General features: G+C 35.7%; 1 protein-coding gene and 1 long non-coding RNA gene across 5 annotated transcripts in view; both read left to right on the forward strand.

The window, feature by feature from the left end:
• Positions 1 to 17,800, forward strand: part of LOC106164374 (uncharacterized) — a 629,853-nt gene extending 612,053 nt beyond the window's left edge. For 3 of the 4 annotated variants that reach the window (XR_015334221.1, XR_015334224.1, XR_015334225.1), the window contains exon 4: positions 17,581 to 17,800. The gene's annotated coding sequence lies outside the window, so the exon portion shown is untranslated. Of the gene's footprint in view, positions 1 to 16,886; positions 17,081 to 17,580 lie in introns of those variants that run through there. The other variant, XR_015334223.1, reaches the window with a different exon arrangement.
• Positions 2,187 to 3,789, forward strand: LOC147762097 (uncharacterized). Its single transcript, XR_015334153.1, has 3 exons — positions 2,187 to 2,801; positions 2,977 to 3,064; positions 3,512 to 3,789. It is a non-coding gene; the product is annotated as an uncharacterized LOC147762097 (long non-coding RNA).
• Positions 17,801 to 18,021: the final 221 nt, after the last annotated feature.

The raw sequence follows: 18,021 nt of genomic DNA on the forward strand, positions 1-18,021 counted from the left end.
GAAATTACATTTGATGCTGTTTTCAAATGCCATTCAGTAAAATATTTTTATTTCTGTTGCAGATATCAATGAATGTGAAGAGACTCCCTGGGTGTGCAGCCAGTTGTGTGAGAATACTGTGGGCTTTTTCCACTGTAAGTGTGTCCATGGCTACCTAGAGACAGCTGATGGGTGGACCTGCAAAAGAAGAGACAGTAAGTAGCAGGGTTATTTCTTGATGGTACATGTATTTTTTGTTATTGTAATTTTACTGTTTGTTTTTCCAGTACTGAGGGTTACAACTCTAATGTCACCCTTTTGAATCAAAGGCTTGTATTTTATTACTGCTACTTAAGTTTCTATTTATATTGGGCAAATCAATTGGTCTTGGATCTTTCAAAAAGATGCAATTGTGAGCCTTATAGTTTTGAATCAATTTCAAATAACCATTTTTGTATTAATTTTGCAGTGATAAACTTAGTTTGAAGTACCCTATTTACTTGATTTTAAGTGAAGATATTCAGTTCTTCTGCTTTCATCTTTTTTTTATTAAAATAAACCTTAAATTAGAAAAAAATATTATTTCCAGATATTGAGCCTTTCATTGTCTTTACCAACAGCTATTATATCAGGAAGCTGTCCCTGGACGGTTAAGACTACCAGCTAAAAAGGCAAGGCCTTGGCAGTGCAGTAGCCTGGGACTTTGATGTCAAAGAAGATATGGTCTACTTCATCAATATCACTACTCACAATCTATACCGTATGCACACTATTGGCTCCAATGTGAAGGTGAATATCCACCATAACATTCCAAATGGTAAGAGCATGGCAGTTGATTGGATGGGAAGGTACTGGTACTAGTTATAGATATATACTGATGGTACTGGACAGCTGGATAAGATAGGTGCCCCCTATCATGTCTTTACTATATACAGTTGATTGCTTGGGAAGGTACTGGTACTGGTAATAGATATATACTGATGGTACTGGACAGCTGGATAAGATAGGTATTTTAACCAACCAAGGTTGAGCGATCTAGTTGTCCAGTGATGTCATTTGCGCTATTTTCTCCCAAAAGTCACACAAACATTGAGATGCTTTTAAAACATGGTTTATTAGGAAATTTTGTCTTGAAATTTGTCATTGATTCTTAATGTGTTTGATGGATATTCTTTTACATTTCCCCAGTTAAGTGGACATAAAATTATCATCATACTTCTCATTCCTATCTCTTAGACCCATTTCCCATAGATATTTAGATCGATCTATCCCCCTGGGGAATTTCACTAGATTGGTGTCAGCTTAACCAGCTTAAATGTCTGACAGCAATTTAGCGTGAACCCCCAGGGAGTTAGGTCAATCCAGATGGATCAAATTAAATCTCTGGGAATGCAGTCTTAGATTTAATAAATGTTCTACATGGAACAGAGCTACGTAGTACATGTAGTAGACTGTACCAAAGAATTATTTAATAAATGATAATACCCTTCTAAAAAGCTGAATTTTGGATACATTTTTGTGAATTTTGATTTTATCATTTCATTTTTCAAGGATATAACTGAAATAAGTGAAATTTAAAGAAATTTAAGTATTTTTTGTTAGAAAATGTTAGAAAGTGAGTGATTGCAATAGAATATTTCAATGTAGGTCTATGTCAAGACATCTGTGGGTACCAAATTGTATGAAAGCTATGAGAAGCATGTCTCTTGATATACATGTATATAATATGACCAAGAACTTTGTTGTTGTTATCGTACCACCAGCGTTATAACATTTATTCCCTTATATCTCCAAAACTGGCAGAGATAGGTCCATAGTTACTATTGAAGTTGAATAGGAAGTCATATACTGGCAATCTTACTGTGACCGTGAAATTGACCTTTGACCTACTTTTCACCATGAACTGAACTTTGCAAATTTTGCTTCCCTTTTATCTCCAAAACTGGCAGAGATAGGTCCATACTGTAGTTACTATTGAACTTGAATAGGAAGTCATATACTGGCAATCCTACTGTGACCTTGAAATTGACCTTTGACCTACTTTTCATCATGAATTGAACTTTGCAAATTTTGCTCCCCTTTTATCTCCAAAACTGCCAGAGATAGGTCCATAGTTACTATTGAACTTGAATGGGAAGTCATATACTGTCAATCTAAATGTGACCTTGAAATTGACCTTTGACCTACTTTTCACCATGAGTTGAACTTTGCAAATTTTGGTTCATTTTTATCTCCAAAACTGGCAGAGATAGGTCCATAGTTTCTATTGAACTTGAATAGGAAGTCATATACTGGCAATCTAAATGTGACCTTAAAATTGACCTTTGACCTACTTTTCACCATGAACTGAACTTTGCAAATTTTGCTTCTCTTTTATCTCCAAAACTGGCAGAGATAGGTCCATAGTTACTATTGAACTTGAATAGGAAGTCATATACTGGCAATTTACTGTGACCTTGAAATTGACCTTTGACCTACCTTACGATGAACTTAAATTTGATTGTACCATTTTTAGTTATATCTGTTTTTTGCATATTTTGAAAATTCTTGTTGATTGCATTTTTACAGCTTGTCAAGCACAAGACTGGTGGCTGTGTCCCTTATTTTGTGTATGTGGGGGTCTATACGAATGCGCTTGCTCCAGCTGGTGGTACAATATTCGGAGGCGGTATCGCCTCTCTGATCCTCTAGTTATTTACATGTTTACCTATCCCACATTGTATTTTAGGTCCAAACCTCTGTGGGGACAACAACAGTGGCTGCTCTCACTTGTGCTTCATCACACCAGGGGGCGCTGGATTCAGGTGTGACTGTGTCTCATAGTAAGTTTCTTTTAGCATTTTGCATCTAGGTATATTCATCCTATGTCAGTCTTGGTTGTTCTTGTCAAATTGCTGTGTGTTATTTTTTTATCATTGTAAATAAATCCCTGTTTCTTTTTCAATGAATTATTTCCCTTTTTGAGTTGTAACATTCCCAGTAAATGTGTTATTTCAGAAACAGCTGCCACTGTGGTCCCCATTATACTTGTGGTCATCCTATGAGTGGTCAATAATGGTGCGTTCCTATTTCTGCGAAGAAGAAGGTACTTTTTCTCTTTCTCTCTCTCTCTCTTGCAAAGAACTTCAAGAAAATTTTGTTAAGCCATATGATATCATGTGTGTCTTAGAAAATAAGGTATTCAGTATCAAACAGATTTTTTAAAAGGCACATCAGGTATAATCTTTACAGCAATTTTTTAAAAAATTCATTTGGTATTTATTATAAGTCCAGATCTTAATCTTTTGGTATTGATATCAAAGGATCCCCCTGGATATTGGAATAGTTGCATATTAGTTGAAATAGTTGTTGCTATGATTTCAGTATGAGCAAGGCCTTGTTTTATGGGGTTTTTTTGTTTGTTGGTTGGTTTTGTTTAGTTCTTTTGTCTTTTTTTCACAAATTGCCTGTGAAAACATTTTATTTTATACTTTGTAATCTGGAAATTTTCTTTTTATTCATTGGTCTAAAGTGTTCATCTTTTTTCTTGTAGGATACAATGGAACCAAAGTACAACAAAACGAAGAATTTCAAAGACTACAACAAACCAACCAATTTCTCCACCCCAATGTATGACAGTAGAACAGAATAGAACCTGCTAAACCCCTTAAAAAAGGACATGACCAGCCCCACTCACTCCAATGGGGTAGCAGACAACCAGTCTTCAGAGATCACAGTCCATATACCACATACAGAACTCTGTCCTTCAGTAATGGAAAATGATTGTGACACTGATGTTTTAGTCACTGATAGTGATTTATGATACCAAAGATTTTTGACCATAAAAATTCTTGATGATCAAAAGAGTTCTTTCAAGTTTTAATACATTATTTAATTCATTATTTAATTCATGTTTTAATACATTATCCTAGGAATACATCTGTGTAGGATGCCATGGTGTACTCAACATTCCAAGAAGTTTTGTCTTGGCTCAGAAAAGGGTAGAAGATAAATTTGTATTTCACAAATATGCAAAACATGTTGATGCTTTTTCCTTCTGGCTTTAGATGTATGTCCTGTGACATTTATATAGACGTCTTCATGTGGAAATTTTATTAATTTTCTATAAATATAAATTTAAAGCTTTAAGAAGGCTGGAAGAAAATATGTCCCACACCATTGCAACATTCACTTATATATGATTTTTATTTACAGACACAGATGTGTCTGTACATTGCTGTCTTTCAGTGTTATAGCGATAAGTGGAAAAACTATTTGACTTTTTGTCTTCAAACTTAAATATTCATAAAATGCAGATCAAGTTTGAAAATCAGCTTGATTGGAACATTTCTACAAAACTTACGGCTTTTTTCCATGTAACTTATCCTGTGTTATACATTTTCATAAATAATAAAAACACCGTTTTACCTTTTGTCTTCAAATTTACATAATGTAGAACTGATGAATATTCATGAAATATAGGTTAAGTCCAAAAATCAGCTTTATTGGAACAATTTTTTTCTTTTCCCATAGCATTTTATCCACCATTATATATTGAAAACACTGTTTTACTGTTTGTCTTCAAATTAATGGAGCTGAGTATACATGAAGTACAGGTTGAATTTGAAAATCAGCTTAATCGAACCATCTTTCCAAAAGTTATGCTGTTTTTTTTTTTTCAGTGAATTTTATCTACTGTTATACAAATAGCATGAAAACCGTGTCATATTTAGCTTTAATACCTGCTGGGCTGATTCTTGGGACTAATATACATGTACAGATTAAGTTCCAAAATTATCTTAGTTTTTGTAAAGTTATATTTTTGTAAAGTGTTCTTTTGACATAGTTTATATGAAAATGATGCTAAATCTGTTATCGTGTATTGTGAAATAAAGAATCAGAAATGGAAATAAAATTATATCTGTGTAGTTTGTCAGATTGGATCCTTCACTGTGTTTTCAGATCAAGGAAATTAGATACTTAAAATTGTTCTATTGATGTATTTTTTATTTGTTTGAATAGAGGTCTGTCCATACTGTAATGCCATACTTGAAATTTTGTTAATTCTTTTGGAGGTGGTGCATTGTTCTTTATGTATGAAGATATATTGATTTTCATTTTTAGATACTAGTGAAAGTCTTTTTGTTTTTGGTACATGCATGCCAATTGTATGTATGTTCTTCATTATTTCACTGTAATAAAGGATATTTTGGGGGGAAATATGTATGTTCATTTGTTGCTCTTTTTCTCCCTCTAATCTTTTCCCTTTCACTTTAATTTTCTTAAGAAAAAAATATTAATTTTTGTGAAAAAAATGGAATAATTTCAATAAGTAGATTTTCCAATTAAAAATATATAAAGGTTAGACAAAATTCTAATTTCAAGAGGGAAATATTGGTGCGATATATTTTTCAGAAACCTCTTAATTGGCCACTGCGTTACCGATATGCACGTTACCATAATTGCGTGTAGATTGTTGTTGTTGTTGTTGTTGTTATTTACGTTGTGAGTTGTCTGTCGGCACAACACTCAATAACTCCCTTTCCTTTAACTTGTTTGATTCCGTTATAATCTTTATCTGCAGTTAGTGAAAGTCTAAGGCTCTATTCCCATAGATTTTAGATCGATCTATCCCTGCGGGGAGTCTCACTAGATTACTTTCAGATAATCCGACTTAAATGTCCGTCCCGCCTACTACAAGCTGTAAGAGGGTAATTAACTTTCGTGTCCGCCCGGCTGACAGCTATTTAGCGTGAACCCCCAGGGAGTTAGGTCGATCTAAAGTAGGTCGATCTAATCTATGGAAATGGGGTGTAAGTCATTTACTTTACAACATCAATTGGCTACAAGTTGCCTTAAATTTTTGCATGTGATCCTCTATGAAGAGGAACTGTAGTGGCCAACAAGATTTTTAACTCTGAATTTTTTTACTTCTGAATATTTTGACTGTTATGCGCATTATTTTTTCGCTCGGCTTTCTCCTTTATATTCGCTTAATAAGAGAGAGAGAGAGAGGGGGTATTCTAATTAAATTCATCCTTGTCTAACACAAATAAATAGAAATGCTCTCAAGATTTTAATGGTTTGCCGATATCCCTTTTCAATCACAGTTTTAATCCTATATATCATGATTATGAGGAAATATCGCGTGTGATTTTCGCCCAAAAGCCGTGACGTCTGCAGCGCATCTCTGAGGCGCGTTTATTATTTATTCTTCACTCGTGGAATGATTGTGTTAGTGCAGAAAATTTCTTTCTCACCAGATGACAACTGAAAACTTTGAAAATATTTTATGAATCAACATTAAGATCATCAAGGCCATCAAGATCATCATCAATACAAATCTCTGATATGAACATCACTTCCGGCCAGTCTTATATTACTTCAAGGAACCTAATTTGCATATAAGAGAAAAAATGCATTTTTTCTGATTTTGGCTTGTCTCCAATTTCTTCATTATTTTCAAATAGCAATGTCATCTTTTGCTCACAAATCTGGACACGTTTATTCCAAATGCATCGTTTGTAAATTATGTAATTAGAAATAACTTTTATATCACAGACGTGTATCACGTTTTCACTACATAGCCATAAAACTCGACAATAGCTGCATGGGTATAAAAGTAGGTCAATTGCCTGTATAAAATTGCCATACGATTATTGATTTTTTAGTGTGGACCGTTTTAGAGGGGAGACACAAGTGGGAGATGTATCAAGATACCAGCAAAATATTTTGGTTGCATGCGGGTACTGAAAGCCAGAGTATATTGCAAACTTTGAAAGAAAAGAGTAAAACTAGCCCACATCTCCAGCTTCACCATGTAGAACTTTATAGATGCCACGGTCCCTCTCTATTTCATCTGACTCTCCCTAAAATTTTTCAGACCGCGTTAACTGTTCAGCTCCCGGGAACCGCGAAGCATCCAGCGTGGTGGCAGACGCTGAGCTCTGCAGACGGCACATTGCATTCACAAGAGGGGGTAAAGGTTTTCTAGGGAAATGCTGTATTTTATTACATCTGACGAATTACGTGATAAAGGAAAGATGTTTTTTACATATTTGAATTTATATTGACTTAGTGCAATTAGAGACAACGATTCACTGTATTTCTTCTCAAAATTGACAGGTTAAAAAAAGAGCAAAAGGAGACTACCTATCTCCCCTATGAATCCTTACATGGTATATCCTATCGGTGAACTTTTGATCTACTTTAGTTTTCACACTCCTACACACGCTGAGTTTGTATGGTATCAATAGAAATGGGGCGTATTGGTGGGACGGGGGGGGGGGGGGATTCTAATGTGACTTTTCATGTTCAAGAAGATATGGTATTTCTATTTTGATAATGCTACATGTATAACATATTGGGGTTAATGAACATTATTACACACAGCTAGACCGAAGTCTGTTGTTTTATACATGTTTTTTTATATATAAAATAAAACATTTTATTTTAAAAGATAGACCTGAATTGAGAGCGTTGGCACCGGTGAAGAGCAGTTAAATTGTATCCAAACCCACAGGTGTTGATTATGCTGGTTTGCACATTCCAAGCTTAATTGTAATTTTGATCTGATTCGTTATTTTATGATGATTTACTTAGGACAAATAGTGAACCTATGTACAACTTCGATGATTGGATTGGATTCTCCCCCTCTTCGATGATGATCCTGTGCGTGTGTGTGTGTGTGTGTGTGCGCGCGCGCGCGCGTGTGTGTGTTTAGTGTATGTGTAGGGGAGGGTGTCGTTTTCACGTAGTCCTGCCATACATTGACAAGGTACCGACATTATTTTAAAAATTAATTGTAGCTTAACTCGTAAGTCATGGGTGTGTATATTCTATTTTCATTTCCATTTGCTTGAAGCTGTATTTGTTGCTCAGATTCCATTTTTAATTTATAATTATTTTGCCTTTGTTCTTTTCATTAATTTTTCTTGTATTATTCTGAAAGGTATTTTTTTTATTTTAGGTAATAATTACTTCGTTATAGATAGAGTCATCCAGATTTGTTCATAATTCTATAAATTAGTGACAATACCGCCAACAAATATGCCGTTCTCTAGCGCGTGGTTCCCTACGTAAGGATCTCCTATTTATGGTTTTGATGCGGATATGTGCACTGTTTGAACTTCGTCGCTTCAGACTGCGACGGAAGTATGATGGTGATGAAGACGTAGGCCTACGTGACGAGATTTAACGTAAATGCGAAATGATAATAGATAAAAGAATATCCAGCTTTAATTTCAGTTTATTTTCCGTGAAAGTTGTCTGATATCTTATTGATTCATGTGTCGATATATGTTTGCAATATCTACTTTATGTCGGAGTGGTAGCAGCAACAGTTCACAATTCACTGCCAGAGACTTTTTGCTTGCCTTGCTTGTATCTGTAATAAAAAGTACAAGCTTAAAGCGCAGATAATTGGTAGCTATGTACAGTAATAGAACTAATAGTAATTAAAAGTGAAAACGATAGAAAAAAGCTGTCTTACGCCCCTAAAACTCGCATCAAGAACCACCACAGTACAAACAGTCACCATTTTAAAAGGACACATACACGACACAAGACAAAGACGATTGTCGACCACAAGTTCATAAACATATTAGACGCTTTTAAAAAAGGACTTTATAGAGACAATGAATACCTCAACGAATATTAGTCTTGTTTTATTATTACGTAATCTTCAAGACGTTAACCTTTATCACGCACTTCTAACATCGTGTCCCTTCTACATGCATCATACGCCACTTATACCAGTAGTTTGCTTGTTTATATTCTTGTTTTGGTACCTGAAGAAGGTTCACAAGCCCAAAGCTCGGGCATTTTTTTCATCTTTCAGAGTTAATCTTTACAGATGAGTTTTCAATATATTTTTTCGTAAAGATGCGGAAGATGCGGTCGAATGAAAAATATGTAGTTTCATTTATCAGTCATATGTTATGTAACAATTAATTATCATAAAAGAGGTTTGTTATCTGATTCTGGTCCGAGGATCAACTGATTGTGAATTCGGCCAGAGACAACCGGAGAGAGAGAGAGAGAGAGAGAGAGGAATCGCCGGGGAGAAAGAGAGAGAGAGAGAGTTACACATGGAGTTTTCACTAGATATTCACAGATATGAATAAAATGTAAAATTTCTTTAATAATTTTTTAAAGAAAGATTCCTGTTTATGATTTGAACGCAAAGGACGGTCGCGTTTGTTACGTTATGTAAAAGCAGTATTGACGACAGCTATCATCTGAGTCCTCAACACGGTCGGAGGTACGTTGTGTAGATTAATAATAACATCATTTTGTCTCTCTCGCTCTTTCTTACTTTAATGAGTCTTTTGATGCACACGAAAATCGTTGCATAAGTAAGCTCAGCACCTGTGCTAATCATATTTAAAACACGAAAAGCAGACTCATTCTTAGATCTTCGTTACTGTCGCTGGCAACACCATCCTATAAGTTTATTTTCAATAAAGTAGAAAATTAAGGTAGGCCTACTGGTTTGGAAGCAAGTACAGTGTCTAAAGTTTCAGAAAATATCTAGAATTTTTATCTTATAATAAATAACTTGCAGCTACTTTTAAAAGCTGACAGATCCTTCGTGGCGTATTTTTGCTCTAGATCATTAATTTTAGTTGCTTTAATGTTTTGAAATATTTTAGACATTAATTAAATCTTCATTTTAGTTAAGACAATGACTGAAGGCCCCGTTGGGTATTTTCCTTACTCGTAACAGCCACTTATCATTCACCGAGATGTGAAGCACCCCATTCCTGTGAATCGTGAATTGCGGGTTTCTATCCAGTATCCCTCGTCGTTAGTGGAACGAAGTCATTATACTTGATGAAAGTTATTTTCAGCTCGCCAGACTAGTATTTTAAAGTTTTTAATTAATTTATGTGATTTGTGATTTTATGATTTATTTTCCGGTTGCCTTGAACTGTGATCACTACCCCCCCCCCCCCCTTCACAGCGGGCTCTCATGATTATAGTTAGACGTACGATATGTAATAGGGAACAGTCATATGTTTTACACGAAACACGACAAAAATGATTCTCTTAAAAAGCCATTTACAAAACCTTCGTTACCAGGCATTGAGAAAATATACTTGGAATTGAGGGAAAAATTTAGACGTTTTGAAAAAAAATTAACGCGCATCTAATATAAGCTTACTAGCGCAGTCTCTAGCACAGTCTATAAAAGTAAAATACAGGTGCCATTTGCTGTGCAGGCAAAATTGGCTTTAGAATATTTTCAGGTTTGTTTATTATACTTTTAATCATTTTTATGGTAGGCCCTAATTGCTCTAAATGCGAAGGTCTTTAAATGCTCCATTTGCTCAAATTGAACGTTGTGTTAGCAGTGCTGAGATCCAGCAAAAGTTGAAGCAAAAAGAAAATATATAATAATAACAATAAAAAAAGAATTTTAAATTACCTTTTTGTAATAATTTATTCTCAATCAATAATATCATATCTAAACAAAAAAATCAAAAGATATAATAACCTGGACGCAGAGTAAAATTGCGGCAAATTCATGTGACCGGATGTACCGAGATGTAACCCAGTATTCACTGCGGGTTTTTTTTTACCTACTTAGTCGGGCGGAGCGGGAAAATTTTACACGTTATGAAATAACGTTATACTAAGGCCAAGATATATTTATGGGTTACCATAAAAGTTTGATCTGAAGCAGTGGGACATTCCACGATTCCAGCATCCTTTTAAATGTATGCAAACACATTCTTGATGACAGAAAGGTGAGTACTTTGTTGCAGTGATCTGGTACCGGAAGTCTTGGGATTGAAAGCGACATGCAGTTGGGCGGGGCTTTTGAGAGAGAGAGAGAGAGAGAGAGAGAGGAAGGAGCTGTAGATACAAGAGGTAGAGGATAGATAAAGGGAATGTTATAAGTGTTATTCAGTAGATCTGGATTCCTGGAAATATCTGAGGTAAAACGTAAAAAGTTCTAGCAGAGTTAGGGAGCCATAGGGTTTCTATATGTTGTCCTAAAAAGTTATTTGTGGGGATTTTTGCAGTGTTTACTTCGTCCTATCAGGTATCTTTATCAGGGGCGTAACCAGACCTTTAAAAATTGTACGCACAGATTTTTAAAATTCCCAGCAAAATGTAGACTAATGCAAGAGATGATGATCGAAGGACAGCGTAATTACAGCATATGTACCACACATCGCAGCTTAATTTCCATTTTAATGGAATATTATTAAAATAATAAAATCATCATTTAGTCAGAAATATTCTCGCAATTAAAAAAGTTTCAATATTCTTATTACCCAGAACGGTATATTTATTTAAAAGGAGGCTAGCTTCGCATATGTGGAACCCCTTCGAATAATCCTGGATCCACCTCTGAGTTGAAATAACATACGGTTTCATTCACCTTACATGTGGATGCATGGCTCCCAAAAACAACCAACGACAGAGCTCTGATACATCTAAGTTTAATTATTTGTTTGTAAAAATTGCCCATGTCACCCTGTTAGTTTGGAGGGGTAAGTTGGGTCAAGTCCATGTCAAAATTCTTTGAAGCTTTGCAGGAAAAATTCTTCCTTTGTTTCTCTAGCTCCTTCTTTAACCTATTGTCCAGATTTTATCTAGTGCCCCCAGGGTTGCGGGAGCTGCTCTTCGAAAATAACACTCAGGCAGATTTTTACCTGATATTTATATCGCCAGCGAGAATGCGTTCAAGAAAGAGGGTACAGAAGAGTTGAGGGCCACTGAACCTTTCAATTAAGAGGTAAAGGAAGTTCCAGTTAGATGGACGATTAAGATAGGACTTGTTAAGGTTACGGGCATTGTTTACCTCAGTTTGCAAGACGGGGGAGGAGGGGGGTCAGAACAATAGTGCCTATACAATTGATACAGAGGGTTCGTACATACAGGTGACTTTAAAAAGCAGAGGATTTTCTTTTGTATTCCGTGAAAAATACACTAAATTTATATAAAATAATATCATGGTTGGCCAAAAAAATTGTACGCACAGTGCATCCGTGCGTATGCCTAGTTACGCCCATGTTTATAACTCTCTATTTAGCCATAGCCCTCCAACTGGATTGAAGTAATAGCTTTGCATGTTAGGAATTCATACATACCCCAGTATGTAGCCAAGTATAACATCACATTATTACAATGTTACATCTGGACTGCACCATTCCTGCATTGAATATAGTGTTGTGACACATTTTGAGGCATGTCGGGCGGCTTAAGAGGGTCCTACTAAACATTAGAAATGGATAGAAATGGACAGAAATGGACCGATATAGACCTCTAGGTAGGCATAGCAAACCTCTCTAGGGTTGTATTTGATTTCTACATAGTAAAAATAAACTTACTTCTGCACCAGAAAGAAGTTTTATTGACTTTTCTGCCAAGACACCAGCGGAGGTTAAAATCAGGTCAAAGTCGCCATTTGTATGTATTCATAGCATTTTCAAAATGATTTCATTAAAAACCTTTAATTGAACTTCAAAATTCTATTTCAAATACTCGCCTTATTGAACAAATTCCGTTTTAATTATTTTATTTGAGTCTTTGCTGTGCTTGTGAAAGTTGTTTAGTGGAGCAACCAGTGCTCCCAAGCACAGCCTCGTTGTGGAATCCACCTTGAAAATGGCGACCTTGACTGATTTCAACCTCTACTGAAGTTATGGCAAAACAGATGCATATTAGCAATTTTTTGAAAGTACAAATTTCTGTGAATATGAGGAAGCTGCCAAGTTTGACTTTGCCCAGGACCACTGCCAGTTTAGACATGCAAACAAACAGCCCTTTTTGCCGGGAAAAGGTTCCCTCTGGATAAATTTTCATTTAGGTACACAATGGTTTCATGGTGAAAGGTCTACTTTTTTTAGGAAAAAAAACCTTTTGAAATAGCTGGTTACAGGCCTGTTGAATGTTTATAATGAGTTTCTCTTCTTTTTTTTTTTTTCAGCTCAGGCACACAGTTTGACAGAGTGGTCAAATCTGAAAATGCAGTTATTCTCAATGAGATAGCATAGAAAACCCTCACTGACCCAACACTAATCAAACTTGGAGGGAGAATCTCAACAGGAGATTGGAACTAGGATCCAAAATATATTTTGGATCCTAGATTGGAATCAGCAATCTATACAGAAAAGTTGAGAACATTGAACCATACTGGGACATGAGAGAAGAATTTAGTATTATTGAAGCACACAAATCCTTATTACCCATGTTTAACAAAGCACAAGCAAAATTACCACCGAGAATAGAGAAATTGGTGATGGACTTACAAGATGTTAACTATGAAGTGGTATATGAGCCAGGAAAGAATGACGCAGACCCAGATTATCTCTTCAGACACCCACTGCCACAAATGGGTGGTCAAAGTACAGAGAAGATGATCAGATGGTCAAATCTGAAAATGCAGCGATTCTCGGTGAGATAGCAGAGAAAACACTCACTGACCCAACACTAATCAAACTTGGAGGGAGAATACACTCATCATACGTGACTATGTTTTAGTTAAACAGAACAGAAGAAACAAACTCTCAACACCATATGAACCGATTTTACTATATCTTCATGGAAATACATGGTTCTCAAGTTACTGCCAGAAGAGTTACAGACAGAAGAACAATCTGCAGAGACACAAGTCAATTCAAACTGTGTAACAATGTCATAAACACAACAGATGATGTAATGAAAATTCCAGCAGACTTGTATTTGAAAGAAAACACAAATGAGATGAGAAGACAAGATGATGCATGTGAATTGCAACAGTGAAAGTGACATTGCAGCAACAGACACACAGAATATTCCAAACTTAGATGATATTGCATTTAATACAAAGAATTCAGTTGATGAGAAGATGCCACAGCAAGAGAAAAACAGTGATCATATTGAAGAACCAGTTTACACCAGACCAAAGAGAACCATCAGACAACCAGGTTACTTTAAAGATTATGTATTAAAGCAGGCCCGTAGCCAGCAATTTCAAAAGGGGGGTTCTTTTTCTGAAAAAGTGGACCTTTTCCCATAAAAACGCCATGTACCTAGATCAAATTTTACCCAAAGTGGACCTTTTCCCAGCAAAAGGGGAGGTTCTTTCGAACCCCCCGAACCCCCCTGGCTACGGGCCTGCAAAGTGACAGTTCAATCATTTCTGTGTAATCAGGATGAAGGCAGATCGCTGTCCTAAAAAAAGTAATCTGAGATAATTTATATTTAATCAGGATGAAGGCGGGTCGCTGTCCTAAAAAAAGTAATCTGAGATAATTGATATTTAATCAGGATGAAGGCGGATCGCTGTCCTAAAAAAGTGAACATAATTTATATTTAATCAGGATGAAGGCGGGTCGCTGTCCTAAAAAAAGTAATCTGAGATAATTGATATTTAATCAGGATGAAGGCGGATTGCTGTCCTAAAAAAAGTAATCTGAGATAATTGATATTTAATCAGGATGAAGGCGGATCGCTGTCCTAAAAAAAGTAATCTGAGATAATTGATATTTAATCAGGATGAAGGCGCATCGCTGTCCTAAAAAAAGGAATCTGAGGTAATTGGTATTTAATCAGGACGAAGGCGGATCGCTGTCCTAAAAAAAAGTAATCTGAGATTATTTCTATGTAATCAGGATGAAGGCGGATCGCTGTCCTAAAAAAAGTGATCTGATATAATTGATATTAATTGGCATTTACTATTAAGAACAGATTCCAGAGCATATAGCACTCAAGATGTGACTTTATACAATATGAAAATTGAAAATAAGGTTGGGAGGAATGTTATATCCAATACATGGCTGCCGATTAGTTGCGTCTTGACTGGGGCCACCACCTGGTGGATGACATGGTAATAGGAACGAGTGTGAAAGAAGCACATGGCAAGTGAGACTCACGGCACCTGGTCATAGCAGATGATATGTATTTGACCCAAGGTGGAGCAGTGGTCATTGCCCACCATCACCCATCACCATGCCAAAAACACCTCCTTGCAGGTAGTGCACAAAATTATTGATTGGTTTTGTTTTACAAGTTGTGTTACAATAGATATTTTGTCTTCTATCCTTCCCATGTAGATCAACAAACCAGTTATCATATTTTGTGTTTTCCTTAAATTTTAATAAATTTTTTTATTTCTCTCATGATATACTTATCCCAGATTATTACAGCCATTGTTTATAGGCAATTTGTGTGCAAATTTCTCAAAAACCCCAGAATATTTGGCAGAGTTCTGTTTATGTAACTTTGTTTAGTTTAAGATTGTGACAGTTGTACCAGTCATAATTGTGCCCAGCAGCCTCCAAAATACATTTTAAACTTGTCTCTGTTCAGTCACCACTACTTTGATGTCTGTCATATTAGGTGGACATTTGTCAGTATATTGTAGGTTAATTATTCTGCTGGCTCTTGTGGACTGTCAGAGTTCTGTCTTTTTATTAAGATAATTTATGTCACTTCATTCATAAAATCTTTTGTCTCTTTTTCCAGCTCCAGTCTCCATACAGCATGGTGTCTTCTAGGTGAACAGACTTTACCTGGCTGAACATGGGGGACATGTGTTGTTAATATGAAATAGACAGGAAATAGCAGCTTCAGGAACATCCCTTCATCTCACACAATTGTGCAAAACAGCAAGTTTCAGGATGAATGGGTTGTGAAGAGCCAGAGACAGGACAGCCATGGTAAACAGGTAACTGGACTTCTTGCAGGTTGTGCACAAAATGAACAATTGGTTTTGTTTTTCAAATAACAGCGGGTATAATTGGTCTTATTTCTTACCTCTGTAGAGACACAAGGCCAGTTATAAAAAGTTTTGGATTTGAATGATTTAAGATGTGACTTAAAAAGCATGGGTTTTTATTATTATCCAAATTTCAATATTTAAAAAAATTAAAATTGTAATGTGCATTGTAGCTTTATTGTCATTAAATGCATACTTGATCCACCCATTTCATTTTTAAACAATACATTTCTTTAGTTTTAGCCATTAATCTTAAATTCACAAAACATATACAAATGAATACTTCAATTAAAATGTCGTTCATGGCATGTGCTTTAAACATAGTGGCTGAAAGTCATGTTCTTTGGTTGGCTGAAGCACTCGATTTTATTAGCTTCTGATCATCAGTGGTCAAGTGGTTGAATGCCTTGTATAATAAATGTTTATCTTTTTTCCAGTTCACACAAATGATTTGACAGTTGTTGTACACATATGAAGCGTCTTTGTAGTGGCCTGCTTGATGTGGTTAGTTTGGGATGAAATGTATTGGACCCAAAGTGGAGCAGTGGTCATTACTTCCCTGGGATGACCCATTGTCATGACAGTAACTGGACTGCTGGCAGGTTGTACACTAATGGTTGATAGTGTTTTACAAGTCACGTGACAGTATATTATTGGTCTCTTAATCTTCCTCCTTTGAGAAAAAAAAAAGCAACAATCATATTTTGTTCCCTTAAAGTCTGAGTAATTTTGTCATGATTTAAATTTTATGTTAGTAATTTCCTTAGTGACTTCTCTCAAATTACTCCTCAGAAAATGTCTTTCAATTAGTCCAGCCAATTGATATCATTATTCCAGAATTTTTCAATTGTTAGGCAGATTGTGTGCAAATGTCACAAAAATTCCAACAGATTTGGCAGTGTTCTGTTTATATAATTGTGTTCAATCTGAGAATGTGCTGGTCTCAGCAGTCACAATTGTGTCCAGTAGCCTCCAAAAGACAAGGTCATTGTTAACTTATCACAGTTCAATCACCACAACAATGATGTCTACCATATAAGGTGGGCACTTGGCAGTGTAACATAGTTTTAATATTTTTTCCAAATGGCTCTGGTGGACTGTCAGGTTTTTGTCTTTTCTTTGTATTAAGATAATTAGTGTTCCTTCACTTATACATTGTCATGTCTCTTTTCCAGCTCCAGTCTCCATACAGCATGGTGTCTTCTAGGTGAACTGACTTTACCTGGCTGAACATGGGGGGATGTATTTTATAAGAAGCAGACATAAAAAGGCAGCAACAGGAACATCTTCATCTCACCCAGTTGTGCAAGACACGGGATGTGGCAAGTTTTAGGATGAATGAACAGCCAGAGACCAGACAGCCATTGTAAACAGATAACTGGACCTCTTGGAAATAGTAGACAAAATGTATGGCATTTTTTTTAATATACACAAGTAAGGATTGATAGGTAATTCGTTTCCCCTCTTTCCTTTGTATAGAGACACATAATTGTAACTTTTTTTGGGGGGAGGGGGGTGAAATGATTATTTCAATGTGGAAAAGCATGGATTATCATGAATAAATCTAATGTTTCACTGCTTTAATTGTAACATAAATGTTATTTTTATAGTCATTAGTTGTTTTATTAATCACGCCTGTCATTTGTTAAGAATTTGAACCAATTCACCTTGTACACACAAAACACAAAATGAACACTTATATTTTAATTTGATCACCATTACATATGAGCAGTATCAAATAAATATCTAGTATCGTGATGCAAAAATAATTTTGTGCATTTTACAAAAGCATCCTATATATATGAATAGTATATCATTAGATGGTTCCTAACAATAGTTTGCACTATATTACAGAGATGATCCAGTTGCATTGCAAACAATTAAACTTATTTCATTTATGTTTTTAGCAAGTACACTTCTGGAATTGTGTAAAGAGCTGCTGGCAGACCAAGAGGTCAGTTTTATCCTGAGTGAGGGAGAGTGCTGCCAGAACCACCCAGAACAAGACTTCCAAACACGGCAGATCCTGTGGAGCCAGTTATATGAAACAGTACAATTACACAACAAATGTGGGTTCCAGGTAACACAAAGAATCAATTTCCCCCACATGCATAGAAACTATAGAGGCAGGGAGATTGTGTTGGACAATACTCTATCACTGAAGATGAATAGACACAATGGAAATGTTTAAAAGTGAGTTGACATTTCAGCTCAGTTGTAATGTGTTATAATAATTTTCCCCATATACATGGAAACTGTTACAGTACTAGTAGAGGTAGCATATACAGTGAGATTGTGGTAGACAATAAGCCATCACTGAAGAGAAAAAGACTTCAGTGAATGTTTAA

The sequence above is a fragment of the Lingula anatina genome, chromosome 4 (genome assembly GCF_051362555.1).
Source record: "Lingula anatina isolate TDL-2025a chromosome 4, LinAna3.0, whole genome shotgun sequence".
NCBI lineage: Eukaryota > Metazoa > Brachiopoda > Lingulata > Lingulida > Lingulidae > Lingula > Lingula anatina.